The sequence below is a fragment of the Marmota flaviventris genome, chromosome 12, assembly GCF_047511675.1.
Source record: "Marmota flaviventris isolate mMarFla1 chromosome 12, mMarFla1.hap1, whole genome shotgun sequence".
In the NCBI taxonomy this organism is placed as follows: domain Eukaryota; kingdom Metazoa; phylum Chordata; class Mammalia; order Rodentia; family Sciuridae; genus Marmota; species Marmota flaviventris.
In genome coordinates, this window is record NC_092509.1 from 25,112,074 (window position 1) to 25,127,327 (window position 15,254).

The window sequence follows — 15,254 nt, forward strand, 5'->3', positions numbered from 1 at the left end:
CACAGTATGTAGAGAGGGGAATCTATGAGGAAATCGTAAGCATAACTACAGACTTCTCATCAAAAATTATGCACTCCAAAAGACAATGAGTTGATAACTTTAAAGTACTATAGGGAAAAAAGATCTTGTCAGGCTATAATTCTTAATTTAGCAATAAGTACTTCAAAACAGAGAAGAAAATTCCTTAATATGTAGACAACACAAAAGTAAAAGTAAGTTTAAGTAGGAAATCAGAATAATAGGACATAGCAATAGAATTCCTTTAGGAGTAAGGAAAATTATACCAGATAAAGACTTGAATCTAAGCAAGGCATAAAGAACATTGGGGGAAAATATATGCATAAATATCCATACTTTTTATTTAAAAACCACTAAAAGGTAATAGAGAGTCTAAAGCAAATAACACACACAAAAACACACACAACAATCATACAGAAAAAAATATATATACTACCAAAATAGTACAAAGGACAAAAATGGAAACAACAGTAACATTCTCTTATAGCTCCCATTATACATAAAGTGAAATAATATTTGAGGGTAAATTTATTTGGCTTTCTAGATAATAAACCAATATTAGACACATAATGGAATCATTAAGATGTCCAGTTAATAAAAGAAGAAAACACTAAAAGAGCAAAAACATAACAAAGAATGGATGAAATTGTTTTAAATAAATAGAAAAATTGTAATTTTTAATAAAATGATATCAAAATGTAATTTTCTAGGACACTCTCATTAATATGCAAAAATGGTCCAAATAGGTTAGAAAAATATCAATACCCAACTAAATGCTTCTAATGAAAAGTTCATTTAACTTAAAAATTAAATAAATTTATGGCAAAATATATACATTACTAGTCCCAAGAAAGTTAAAACTGCTAGTCTAGTATCAGAAAAGCATTCTTAAAAAGGAATAGTACTAGGATAAAAGATAACATTTTACCCAAGAATCCAGTCTCTAAGAGCACATAACAATCATAAATGAGCATGTGACCAAGAAGACCACATATTCCAAGGGGAAAACAAGCAATATCACCAGCTGATGCTATAGAAATCAGGTAGACAAAAAGCATTTAGGGAAATTTGGATAGAGTTTTTCTCAAAACTTTAGTGAGCTGAATTTTAGCTAGAGATAATGGAAAATATATATATATATAAATTTAAGCAAAATTTGGGCAGAAACCATTAAGTCAACCACAATCAATCAGTTGCCATTTAGTAAATCACTTCTTAGGAAATACTGCCTTGTCCATCGGGTTAGTTTTCCCCTAGCAACAAGTATGTTTTAAGAGAAAATGAAATTAGATAAACTTTGAAAGGCAGCTAAAGCAATGTATATTTGTGTCTTTTTAGCTATCTTAAGATGATAGAACCAAACTCAAAGTACCTTCATAGTCTCATCATAGATTACTTAATATCCTCCTTTACAACACCACTGGTGATCCATCTTTCTTATGACAGGCACATAGGATTCCTAGCAGACAATCATGCCTAGCCATTCTAAAGCGGTTGCCGGAAATAAAACTGCTAATTATAGAGAAAATGGAAAGAAAAATGAAGGTGATGTCTTTATGACTAGAGGACACACTATCAATTCTGAATAGAGGGGTCTCACTCCCATCCTGGGTTATGGGACTACAATCCCAAATTATGGAGAAATTTTTGATGAGCTATATAAACATCTTATTCTTTAACAATTGCTTATTTTGGAAGAGTTGGAGGAAAAAAACAAGCATAATGAAACAATGGAAGAAAAAATAAAAGTTTTATATTTTCCAGGAGCCTTAATACATTTTATCATCTTTGTCTCTCATAATGATGTTTTTCTTTATGAACCTAACTAAAGAAACATCTTGTAATACAAATACCAGGTTTAGCATGAACATTTAATTGCCTTTCATTCTTGCAAATGTATTTGCAACAGTCTTGTGATTCAAAGATACAATTAGAATGCTTGTCTTCATTCTTTTGAAAAGAAGGTCATATTTCTGGCAGAGAGAAACTATAATGATTTTGCTTTCTTTACCCCCCTGTATTTGTAATGTGTTTCACCTTGTACTAACATCTAATTGCAAATAAAACTCTCTTTTTTGAATATATTATGGGTCAGAAAATTGATTGGAAGATAGATTCTTTTCTTTTTATAATTTTTATAGTAGATGGACACAATGCCTTTATTTTATTTTTATTGGTTCTGAGGATTGAACCCAGTGCCTCACATGTGCTAGGCAAGCACTCTACCAACTGAGCTACAGCCCCAGTCCCAGAAGATGGATTCTTATTGGTAATTGCTACATTAAAGAATTGCCCAAACTTTGTATCTGCATAAAAAATTATTTTATAAGAAAAAATTCACATAGAACATCACTTAGAAAATTAATACCTGTTGTAAAAGGAATTTTTACAAGATGGTTAAGATGCTAATATTCCCGTATCTCATTATTTTAATACTATATCTATGGTTTCCTGTGAGATTGTTTTTCAAAGTTAAAAATAAACCACAAAAATGTGAATTGCTGCCTATGTAATTATGATGAAATAGCTTTAAAAATGATACCATTCATACCACATGAAATAAATTTGTACATATAAACTGCATGCATATGAATTGAGAAGAGAGATAATTTTTGATAACTTTTACATTTCAGATTTGCAGAAATTAAAAAAATATTTTAATTGACTTTAAAGAGTATTTTAACATTTATCAATAAAGACAAAGTATTATAATCACCTCAAATTTTTGCAAAAGCATCTAATCCAGAGAGAATGTGAGCATCTATCATATTAAGTTATCAAGCCAGCAGGTAAGAGAATAAAAGTCTGTTTTTAAGTGTAAGGAAATGTTTACTTTTAACAGAACCTTTCAATAAAATATGACAATTGGTTTAAATAAAAGAAAAAACAAGTTAACCAGGGCATGGTTCATCATATCCAGAAATATGATAAAATATCAAGAAGCTCAAGATGGATGGTTGGGGTTATGACTCAGCAGTAGAGTGCTTGCCTAGTATGGGTGAAGCACTGGGTTCTATCCTCAGCACCACATATATATAAATAAATAAAATAGTTACTGTGTCTATCTACATCTAAAAAGTGTTTACAAAAAAGAAAACGTCAGATGGAGAGATGAAGTACAAGCACTTCAGGTGTTAGGTTTTCAGAAGGCATTTTATAAAAAAGCATTATCTGAATATGTTGCATATGAAGCATTTGGGGCAAAGCTAGGTTTATGACTACGTGGCAGATTGTTCCAGTTCAAAGGAATGGTCATATTCCTAGACTGTTAATTTGCTAAATTCTAGAACAAGGATAAGAACTAACATCACCATTTCATTGGATTGCAAAGTAAATATGAGAAAAGTGAATATAATTTTAAAGTTTAAAGGAAGAAACAAAATTATCCTTTGTCCATATGATATTCATTGCCATTCATATATGCTGCTAATGCTGATGGGAAAATATAAAAGAATCATTTGGTAAACTTTTTCAATGAAAGAGTTTAAGAAGGCTGCTACAAATATGAAATATATAAATACTAATTACATTTTCATATAGGGCAGTTAGAAGTAACATTTTCCAAAGTATGTGTTTGTCTACATATAATGTATAGTAGTAAATATTTCTTTGTTAAAATACATATTTTATAAAAATTCAGGTTACATATAGTTATCCACATTCCATATACAGTGTATTATGTATTAAGTTTATTGCACATTATATATCACAACATACACAAGTGTCATAAGCACATCTAACAAAAGATGGATGACTTGTCTTGGTAAAATTCGAATAAAACAGTTAAACAGTAAATAAAATGGTTAAATACTGTAAAAATATCCCATGCTCATAGGTATATTTTAAATATACCAGTTCTCTTCAAGTTGATGTTCAAAGTCCAAGCAACAGTCACCCAAATGCCGAATTTCAGTAGAGTATTAACAAACTTAAGGCACCTATTTTTTAAATTCAATATAGAACAATGATGACTAAGCAAGTCATCTTTGTTTGGGGAAGCATTAAGAGTTATTTTAGCACAAGGACTTGGAAAACATGACTAATGAAAGAAAATAAAGAGCAGAGAAATAGATCTATCCAAATATGAAAACTCAGAAAAAGACAGTTGATTTAATAAATGGGACTGCAGCAATCAGTTTCCATTAAGAAAAGAATATACAATTTGATTCTTACGTTATAAAATTTGCCCAAATGGAAAAAAAATTGGAACATCAAAAGTAAAATTTTAAAACATTAGTAGAAAGCATGAATACCTACTATGTCTGGATAGCAAAGGATTTTGTAGACTAGAGAAAAAAGCCTACGTCTTAATAGGAATGATGGATAAATTGGACTCTTTTAAAATTGAAGATATCTATTAAGCAAAATAAGCAAAAAAGAACTTTAAAATATCTACCTAAAAGTATCTGCTTACCATGTAACTGACAAATGATTAGTATTATAGTATGCAGTATAGAATAATGTAACATATAATACAAAATACATGTAAACTATAAGTAAATTTTATAATATGTAAAAATAATATATATTTATTCTATTGCTTATAAATAATCTTTGAGAATAATTTTTATCATTGTTTATGGAGCTATTTCCATGTACTGAAATATAAAATTCAACAGTAAATGATTTGGAAATCTGCATTATGTATTTTAGGATGCTTCATGCACAATTTGCCTTTCATTAAAAATCTCCAGAATTTTGCAACTTTGAAATCTCATGCAGAAATCAGTTTCAGTCATTATGCTCTTCTACTGCTGGTCTAAGCAAATTGGCTTACAATCTGATCATATGAACGTAACTTCGAGAAAATGTACTAATCATTAGTGAATTGTTCCTTGTGACATAAGCATTCTAGAGATTAAAAGCATTGTGGATGATGTTAATTTCGGTGAGGAGCAGGGATAGGGAAAGGGAGAAGAGGACATATAATGTATTTAGAGCTTCTAAGGAAGATGCTATGGGGCTGGTAAGACTTTAGCTTGGTAGAACTAATTTCCTAAACCAAAGGTTAATCTGAATATGTCTTTAAGAAAAGAAAACAAAATCATAATTGATAGATTACTCTGAACCCTAATTGTTTTTGTCTTTGTTTTTAACCAAGAATTCATTCTGATTGACAGAAAACTGAGTATAACCACATTACTAGCCCCTACAGGGTCCTGAGTGAAAAATAAGAATAAATATCAATATTGTAGTTTCTCCTCCCAGCTACCTGTGATATTGAAAAGTCATATGGTCAGCATTTTATTGGCATAAAAAAGTGTTCTGAATTTTTACTTCTTATTGATTATGAAAATATTTTGAAAATGGACAACAGCAAGGAAAGAGACAAATAGAGATATTTAAAACACGGAAATGACTGTGAAAACCTAAGTTGAAGTATGTGGGACTTCAATCAAAATGAAGGCAGTGGAGGTAGTAAGAAGTGGCCTGCTTCTGGAGATGTTAAGGACAATGTATTTTCTCATCTTTTTTGATTAAATGTGTGACATGAGAGAAATGAGAAACTAGATATAGCCTCAAACAAATATTTTTGGCATGAGCTACTAGAAAAACGTACTTGTTTCCATGTACTGACTGGCAGGGTAGAGTAAGACTGCTTGACTTAATCTCTAGGTTAGAATCTAGACTTCACCATTCCCCATGGGATTTAGGACAAGTTACTCAATTTCTTGTGCCTTGTTTCCTTATGTCAAAAGGAATTGGTATTATTGTTATCTTATAAAGTTGTTGAATCAACTAATGAGAGATTTCACATAATTCAGAATAGTGAAGTATCAATAAACAACACTCAGTAAATGCTATTCTCTAATATTCTCCTAAATCCAGCCTGAGAACAAAGACCCTTATAGACAAGAAAGTGGTGCTATTGTCAATTAAGAAGTTCTGATGTTACAGTCCAAAGACCAAGGATCACTAAATTTGAATAAAATCACACCATTGAAGTCACTTCCTGCATAATCAAATTGTGTTTGCTCAACCAACCCAATAATTGGCTGCCATGAAATTTGCTTCCAAATGGACTGTGACTAATTGACACCAAAGTGGATGGTTCAGAGGTGGAGTTTAGTCTCAATCAATGTATCTAACAGAGTAACTTCTGAGTTCCCATCCCAGTGGTTGAAAACCACTGGTTAGCTGTTGCATGATGGCAAACTCTCATTAGACAGAACTGGTGTCCATGAATGCCTTCTGCCACTTAGTATGTGGTCTTTGGTTTTCTCATTTGTAAATGGAGATAACAGTGTTAATAGTCTTGTGGTAAATGGAGACAGCAGTGTTAATAATCTTATGCAAATATCCAATGGATTAAATGAACCAAGGAGTGTGAATCACCTAACATAAAGCTCAGGGTATAGTAAGTCTTCAGTAAATGTTAACCATTATGATCATGGTAAGAATTCTGGTGATGATGAATGGAATCATGGTAGTCATTCATGGCCTAATAATTAAGAAAAAATTATTTTCCATGACATTCACTACTTACCTTCTAGTAGCTTTTAAAAGTCCAATAAGTGAATCAAATTACCTGTGAGCTTTTAATGATGGAATTAGGTGTCATAACCTTCACAGAAACAAAATATATTAGGTTTTTATTTGTCCCTCAAACAACATACCTCCACTTTCTCTCCCCATTCTCTTTCTTAGAAGAATAACATATTCAGGTTTATGTATATGTTAGCATCCTTTAGGACTCTTTAATCTCTTTTTGAAGCACTGTAGAAAGTAATGAGATCCCCAAAGAAAGCCTGAAGGGCCTCTAAATAACCAGAAAGGAATAGCTAATCTCTTACAGCCAAGCCCTGTAAAAAAGCAATTTGTTCATTAATGATAGAAATAAAGCATCTTCACTTGAGGATTAATCCTCATCGTCCATAAAACAAAATCACCTTCTGTACATCCATGAAAAGAAACACACGAAGCTGGAGTTAGTGGAGTAAATCTTGCTTAATATACTAGCCTTAATAGTGTTGTTAAAATTATAAAAAATTAAAAAAAGAAAAAAAATCTCATTAGCACCTTATCTCATGGAGCACTTGAAGGTAATCAGCAGAGGAGGGGGGTCTTGCAATGTAATTAGTGGCTGTTAAATTTAGAGAAAATTAGAGGGGCTATTCTCTTCCCTTTTCCTAGTCAACTTTGAATCACTGGGCTGAATTTTTTAAGGGCTGGTTCATTAAGGAACAATCACAGCAGGTGTAGTTTTCCATGTTAACATAACAGCCAGCATATTTTATGCCTCCAGTCAAGACAGTGGAACACCAAGGGAATGCTGCCTACCATAGCACATTTATTTCAATTTTTTGTTTACTTCTGAATACCTGCAGGACTAGGTTCCTGACATATTAAATATTTTCATCAGACTTTGTACTTAGATTACACTGCATATTTGTCTCACATTAGATATATTTGTGCCATGCAATACATTTATTGGGACCTATAGTAATTTTCTCCAACTATTTCTTATCTCATTATAGTTGATATAACTACAGTATCTCTTATTTTAAAGATGGGAACACCTAGCATCCATTTATCAATCTGTCTATCCATCATCTACCTACCTTTCCATATGCATATCATCTATCTACCCTCTACTTATGAGTTAGAAATTATATCAATGAATAACTTGATTTTTGATTCATTTGCTAAACCTACTCTACTGACTATAGGAAGCAAAGTTGTGAAAAAAATATAATATATTGGGCTTGGTTCTCTTCACAAAAGCTTTCATCTTTTTTCATTGTCACCCACTATATTTGAAAATACTATATAAAGAAATTATTTACCGCCTCTTATTCTTGCCTTCAAATGTGGAGCCAAATAAAATAATTACTTTAAACTAAAGATTTGACTTCAGTAATCTAAAATCTCTGATATCTCTAAAATCATACAATATGGAATTGCATATGTACAACTGACCCAAAAACTGTAAGTTAATTAAATATTAATTTTATATTTAATATCTGATAATGATTATATATATATAGCTGTTTAGCTTTCTAAACACAAAATGTTGCAGGTGTTTATTGGGAAGAAATAAGGTGGTTCAAGGGAAGCCACATGGAGTATTTCTGGTAACTAGGGGAATGGATTAAAACCAAGTTTATTTGATCCTCAGCAGCAAGGGAACATATTTATTGATTCTATGAATTAGATAAGAGGTAGGGTGGAGAAAATGGATTTACAGTTACATCAATGCTAGTGAAGTTGAAGGAGATCCTGTAGATTGAACAGAACTAGAGTATACTGGGTCTTCTAACATTTAACAATATATTGGCCACTCAGAATATAGAAGTTTACATTAAAACAATTACAAAAAGATTATAAATTTATACATATCTGCATAGCAATTGCAACTCTACATCGTAATACAAAATCAATCAGCCAAGTTTTGATGATTCAGGAACAACAGATTGAACAGATTCCAAAAGTAAACAAGAGAAAATTAAAAGTTCATGTTAATAAGGAGGAATAGACCTCAAAGACAACTCGGGTAGCATGACATTAGAGGCTATGAAAGGCAAGTGTTTTCATTTCCAGTGAATTATTCACTATATAAGGACTGGACCAATTTACTTCCCATTTAGGTAGTAATAGAGTTCAGGCTATCACTCATACCATAATAATACTAAATCAGCATGTAAATAGAAACATACAAAGATTATAGCAAAATATCTTTAAGTAACTAAAATTCAATAGAAACCTCAATTGGGGTTCTAATACAGAAAAAAGAAGTCATTACTGCTGGAGAGTAGGGTGGATGGATAAGGATAAGGAAGAGCCAGAGATGAGGAGTTCCACATGCAACTGGTCTGCCCACATAAATGGCTGAGAAGGATCTTGGAATGTGTAGTGACAGTCCAAAGCAGCACATCACTTAACCACAGAAGAACTTAAAAAAATTGGAGCTAATATCAACAGGAAAAAAAAATGTAGAGTATATGTGTGTAGTATTAAGCAAGCATCTTATTCTCTCTCTCTCTCTTTTTGGGTGTGTGTGTGTGTGTGTGTGTGTGTGTGTGTGTGTGTAGGGAATGGTTATCCAGTTGTTTCCATACCATTTATTAAAAAGATTATATTACTTGTATTAGGTAGTATATATCTATATGTATGTGGATCAGTTTCTGGGGTCTCTCTTCTATTATACTGGTCATCAGTCCATTCATGCTCCTGTGATTTAATTAGACTTTAAAGTATGTTTTAAAATCCGATCAAGTTAGGTCTCTTGGAATATTTTTCTTTTTTGGTGATATTTTTGCTCTTCTTGCATATTCACTTTTCAATACAAACTTTAGTATCAACCTGTTTGACTTAATTTAAAAAGTTTGTTAGCATTTTCATTATAAGGAATTTTACAAATTAATTAACTGAGGGAGAAATAACATATTGGTAGTGTTGAGTCATCCTACTTCAGGAACAAGAGACTTTTATCCATCTGTTCAAATCTGATCCTGTGTTGTTCAGGAATATTTAAATTTTTTCCTTATAAATTACTGGCACACTATTCCTAAGCATTTGATCATCTTTGTTATCATAAATGGAGTTTTCTTTATTATTATACTTAATAACTAGTCCTTGTTTATTACAAGAAAATTATTGATTTTCATACATTAATTTTACATCATATACTACATCCCTCAATTAAATGAACTTGTTTTAATATTTTTGTATTTTAGATGTATCATCATATCCTTGTCAAGTACCTTTATTCTTCTTAATTAGCAATTATGTGACTCAAATTGTGATCTATCAAGTCGCACTGGGCCATACGTCTAATACAATGTTGAAAAGTTATAAGAAATACTGTCAATACTTGCTTTATTCCTAATTATAGAAGAGCTTCTAGATTTTTTTCTGATTTAATAATATCCTGGTTTTAAGCCTAATCATATAAATTTCATTATATTAAGAAACTATCAATTCCTGTATTATTTAACAATTTAATGCTTTTTTTAGTATTGAGAGATACGTTGTACTAAAAGCATTTTAAAAATATTAAAACATGTTATAGTAATGAATTACTTAATGGCATATCAACTTTGAACCTTTGAAATAAATTATACTTTTTAATGATGTCTTACTAGTTTAATATAGTATTGAATTATGTTTGTTAATATTTAATAGTTTTATTTTACATTGATACTTAAAAATGTTATAGATTTGTTATTTTATATTTTGTATTGGCTTTATCAGATTTAGATAATAATGTCATACAGTACTTGTTTATAAAAAAAAAAGTAAAATTTTCTTTGCTTTCAATGTGAGGGAATTTGCAGCAATTTAGGAAAAAAAGCTGACTAAAACAGAAATTGGTACTAAGAAGTGGGGTTGCCATGAGTAACCAGACCATGTGGTTTAGAAGCTTTTTGGAATTCATGGGAGGAATTTTGAGTTGATTGGAGATGAAAGCTGGAAAAGTTTTAGATTATTGTAAGTGGGGCTTAATGAGTGACTCTAGTGGGAGCTCAGAAGACCAGAATGTCAATAGGACTCTGGACAGTAAAGATTGGGATCATGTGGTTTTTAGAGGAAAAGGAGGTCTCTGTTGGAAATTAGACTAAAGGTCATTGTTTTAGTTTGCTTTTTTGGCTGCTATGACTAAAATACCTGACAGGAACATTCTTCCATTGTCTCACACATGAGCTTTTGGGAAACATGACATATCTAAAATATAATATTCATTCATGTTACATTCTGGTTAAGAAGTTGTCTATATTTTGCCCATGTCCTGAGACTTTCTGTGAGTTTGAATTTAATCTGAGAGAGGAAACTTTAAGACAGCACAGGTTTAAGCGAGTGGCATAGAATTGCTGGTGGCTTTTAGTCAAATTTATTTTAATATACAGAAGCAAGTTAAGCAGAAAGATTTAAAAAAATTTGCACATTGACTAGAAAACTGTGAGTAAGGAATGTGGGGTTGTTAAAGACATTATAGCCACTAAAGAAACACCAAAGACTTTGTCTAGAGACAGTAGGAAAGATGGCTTGAGGATGCCTCAGGAATTGGCAAGACCTTACCCATCTCAGGGTCAAGGATGTAAAAATAAAAATTCTTTTGAGAAGAGACCAAGGGACACTTTGCTTGCACAGGAAAGTTGTTTCACAATATCAGCCACCCAGGCCCTCAGAGGCTGTTGCAGCTGTGGTGCATCCAGGAGGCTTGATGACTGCTCAAGATGGTGGCAGACCTTAATATCAACCATGTGGTCTTGGTCATGCAGGAATGCAGGATGCTGAAGTTAGGGGGTCATGGAGGCTTCAACCAATACTTCAAAAGAAGGTCTCAGAGGCTAGGCAAGATGCAATAGGGTCAGAATCCCTGTGGGCAATCTCTGAGAGGGCAATGCATGGAGAAGTGAGAAGGCAGATGAAAGTGCAGTGAAGATCCCAGAGATTAAGAAAGGCTGGTAATGTGGATGTCTGCCGAGGAAAACTGTAGTTATCAACCAATAACAAGCCAAGAGAGAGACCATGTGGGCTGGAACCAGCAAGGCCATAGGGGTGAATCTATACAAACCTTTTAAAGAGAACATCACAATGCCATGTACCCCAGATGCTGGATGTGGAAATACAGGACTTGTTGGCCCAGGTGAATTTTTGTCTTGCTTTAGTTATTTCCATTATTTTTATTCTCCTATTTCTTTTTTGTGGAATGGAATTTTTTTTCTTTGTGCCTTTATATATTAGATACCTATAACTTGCTTTTGACTCATTACAGGGCTCATACTGACAGGTTTGCATTGAGTCTCAGACGTGACTTTGGGCTTAGACTTTTGGGGCAGTATTGGAACTGCTGAGATTATGGATACTCTTGAAAATAGATGAAATGTATTTGTGTTGTGAGATGAGCTTTTAGGAGCCAAGAATGAAATGTTATCATTTAGATATGAGGTGTCCCCCAAAAGCTCATATATGAGACAATGCAAGAAAATTTATAAGTAAACAGATTGGGTTATAAGAGTCTTAATCAAATCAGTGAATTACTCCCTAGATAGTGATTAACTGGGTGGTAACTATAGGCAATTATGGTGTGGCTGGAGAAGGTGGGTCATTGGACCATGCCTTTGGGGTATATATTCTATTCTTGGTAAAAAGTCTCTCTCTTGCTTCCTGGTGCCATGTCCCCAGCTGCTTTCCTCTGCCACTCCCTTCTGCTATGGTATGCTGCCTCATTTCAGGCCCTGAGGAATGGAGTTTTCTCTCTGTAAACTGAGACCTCTGAAACTGTGTGCCCCAAAATGACCCTTTCCTTGTTAATATAGTTCTCGTCAGCTTTTTTAGTCACAACAATGAAAAAGCTGACTAAAACAATTTTATACATGTATATGCTTACATACAGTTTCTGTACATGCTTTTGTGAATAAACATGTATAATATATGTATATATGCTTGTGTATAGTTTATATACATTCATATATGTATGGCAAAAGAGAGAGAAAGAAAGAAATTTATCATTTTATAGAATTGACTTAGGCTATTTGTGGATGTTGGCAAATCTGAAATCTGCAGAGTACACAGTAGGCTGAATACCCAGGGAAAACTTGATGTTGCTGTTAAAGTCTGAAAGTGATCAAGTGATCTTCTGGCAGAATTCCCTCTTCCTCATGGAGGTTAATCATTTTTCTATTACGGGGTTCAACTGAATAGATGAGATTGACCTATATTATGAAGGAAAAATCTGTTTTATGAAATGTCTACCATTTTAATTGGTAATCTCATCTAAAATCTTTCAGAAATAGGTAACATGTTTGAATAATGTTTGAATAACTATCAACCATTTTTTGGTGTAGTTTTTGGTGTAGTTCCTTGTTTTGTCTTTTTTTTTAAATTCTTTCACAGTAGCTATATTCAAACTATAGGGGGTCAATCTAGGTTTTCAGATGTACTTCTTTTTTTTTTTTCAAATGCCAGATTTCTTTATTCTTAAAATGTGCACATTATAATTTTCACTTAAAAATAAACATTTAAATTACTGAACTGTTATATTCATTAGTCTCAATGCCTCTTACAATACTTAGAACTTTATAAAACCACCTCACAACTTGTGGCACTGTCTAGGCTGACCCCTGAGGGGTGAGGCTGCTAATGACAATGGATAGCATGGGAAAGGGTTAAAGGAGGATGCTTTGAACTGCAGTCCTGCTTTCACTCCTCCTAGCTGGGCCTGCTTTCAACTGTGCCTGTGACACACAGAATGAGCAGAATGAGTTGTCTTATCCATTTGCTGTTTTGTTTTTACAGCAAACAAGACAATTGGGAATATTTCACTTAAAAACTATTAGAAGAGCTAAAAATTCCTTTAAGAAGTTTCCTTTGGGAATTTTTTTTTGATAGCAAATTTTTTATTGATTTTTTAAAAATAAACGACAGCGGAATGCCTTACAATTCTTATTACACATATACAGCACAATTTTTCATATCTCTGGTTGTATCTAAAGTGTGTTGACACCAATTCGTTTCTTCATACATGAACTTTGGATAATTGTCTATCTCATTCCACCATCCTTGCTAACCCCCTGCCCGTCCCTTCCCTCCCACCCCTCTGCCCTATCTAGAAATGCACTTCTATGTGTAAAAGTAAATACTTTCTAAAGATATTTTTTTAGATGTCTTCACTTTATTCCTTCTCATCCTTTGTCATTTTATATATTTATCTTTCATCCTTTTTGAAATTATTGAAACAGCAGTTATTTTTCTGTTTCCGTTTTGTTATTTTTTCTTCTAAAATAGTATTTTGACACAGGAGATAAATCTAGTTTTGTGCTCTATGCCATTATTTCTCCTTTTATCTTTACTTGAATTAGTTTACTGGGACTTTGTAATATATGATGAGGTATAAAATTTCATGTACTTCTATAAAGACATGTATTTCTGTAAGATCCATGTGGTTGATTTTACTGATTAAATCTTCTTTATCTTTTTTTTTTTTTTTTTTTTTGCTTAATTAATCTGTCTTCAAATAAGGTGGTAAGCAAGTCATGTGGTGTTACCATTTTGCAAGCAATGTTTTCATTTATCTTTTTACCCTATAGTCTTGTTTCATAAGATAGTTACTGATATTTGGCACACAACTACTCATTTCACTAAAAACTGGACCTTTTAAACTTGCAAATTGTTCTCATTTTATTTATTTTTTATTTTTTTGGTACTGAAGATTGAACACAGTACATTTAACCACTGAGCCATATCCTCAGCCATTTTTATATTCTATTTAGAGATATGGTCTCTCTGAGTTATTTAAGGCCTTTCTGAGTTGTTGAGATTGGTTCTGAACTTGCCATCTGCCTGTCTCAGTCTCCTGAGTGTCCTTCTTATTCTTAAATGACTGAATTGTACTTTGATTAAAAATAACAACAGCTGTATGTTTATAGTTTCCATTTGTCTAGAAATCTTCTTCCATTTATTCATTTTAGTTTTATTTAATTACTTTAAGTGTATATCTCTTGTATTCAACTTACAATTGGTTTTTGCCATTTGAACCAAATTGAAATTTGTTTTAATAAATGAATTAAGAAATTCATATTAGCTTATGTGGTTGATATGTTTTACTTCTAATTTATCATTATATTTTATAATCATATGTATTGTTATGTTTGCAATATATAACTATTATTGGCTTATTTTATGTATATATCTGTATATCTATGTCTACTTTCACTATATTCATATAGATATACAGATATAGAAATATGGAGAGAGAAAGAGAGATTTTTGGTACTTAGTAGACTTACGTTTTCATTTCAGTGGTGCTATGGTTTGGATGGTATTTTTCCCCAAAGTTCAATGTTGGCACTTACTCCTTATTGTGGTATGGAAACTGGTAGAAATTTTAAAAGTTGAGACATGGCCTTAGAGAGGATTGTGGGACTCCAGAGTCTCTCTGGGTTTTTGTTTCAAGATCTGAACAATTTTTCTCTCACACACATGCTCCTACCATGCTATGAGATCCTCATCAGAGCCAATATGAACCCAGTGTCATGTCTTGAATATAGAGAACCATAAGCTCAATAAAGTACTTTTTTTATAAAGTGAACCTGCCTCAAGCATTATGGCAAATAGTGGACTAATACAAGTAGTTAACTTTATGCATGTATCTTTTTATATCCCTTATTTTACTCTCTACAGTATGGTATCTGTCTAATTTATAATACATTTTAATTCCCATGTATTACCTACACAACAATCAATGGACTTCTTCCTACTTTCTTTTTTATCTCTTTTTTCTTCTCCCATAT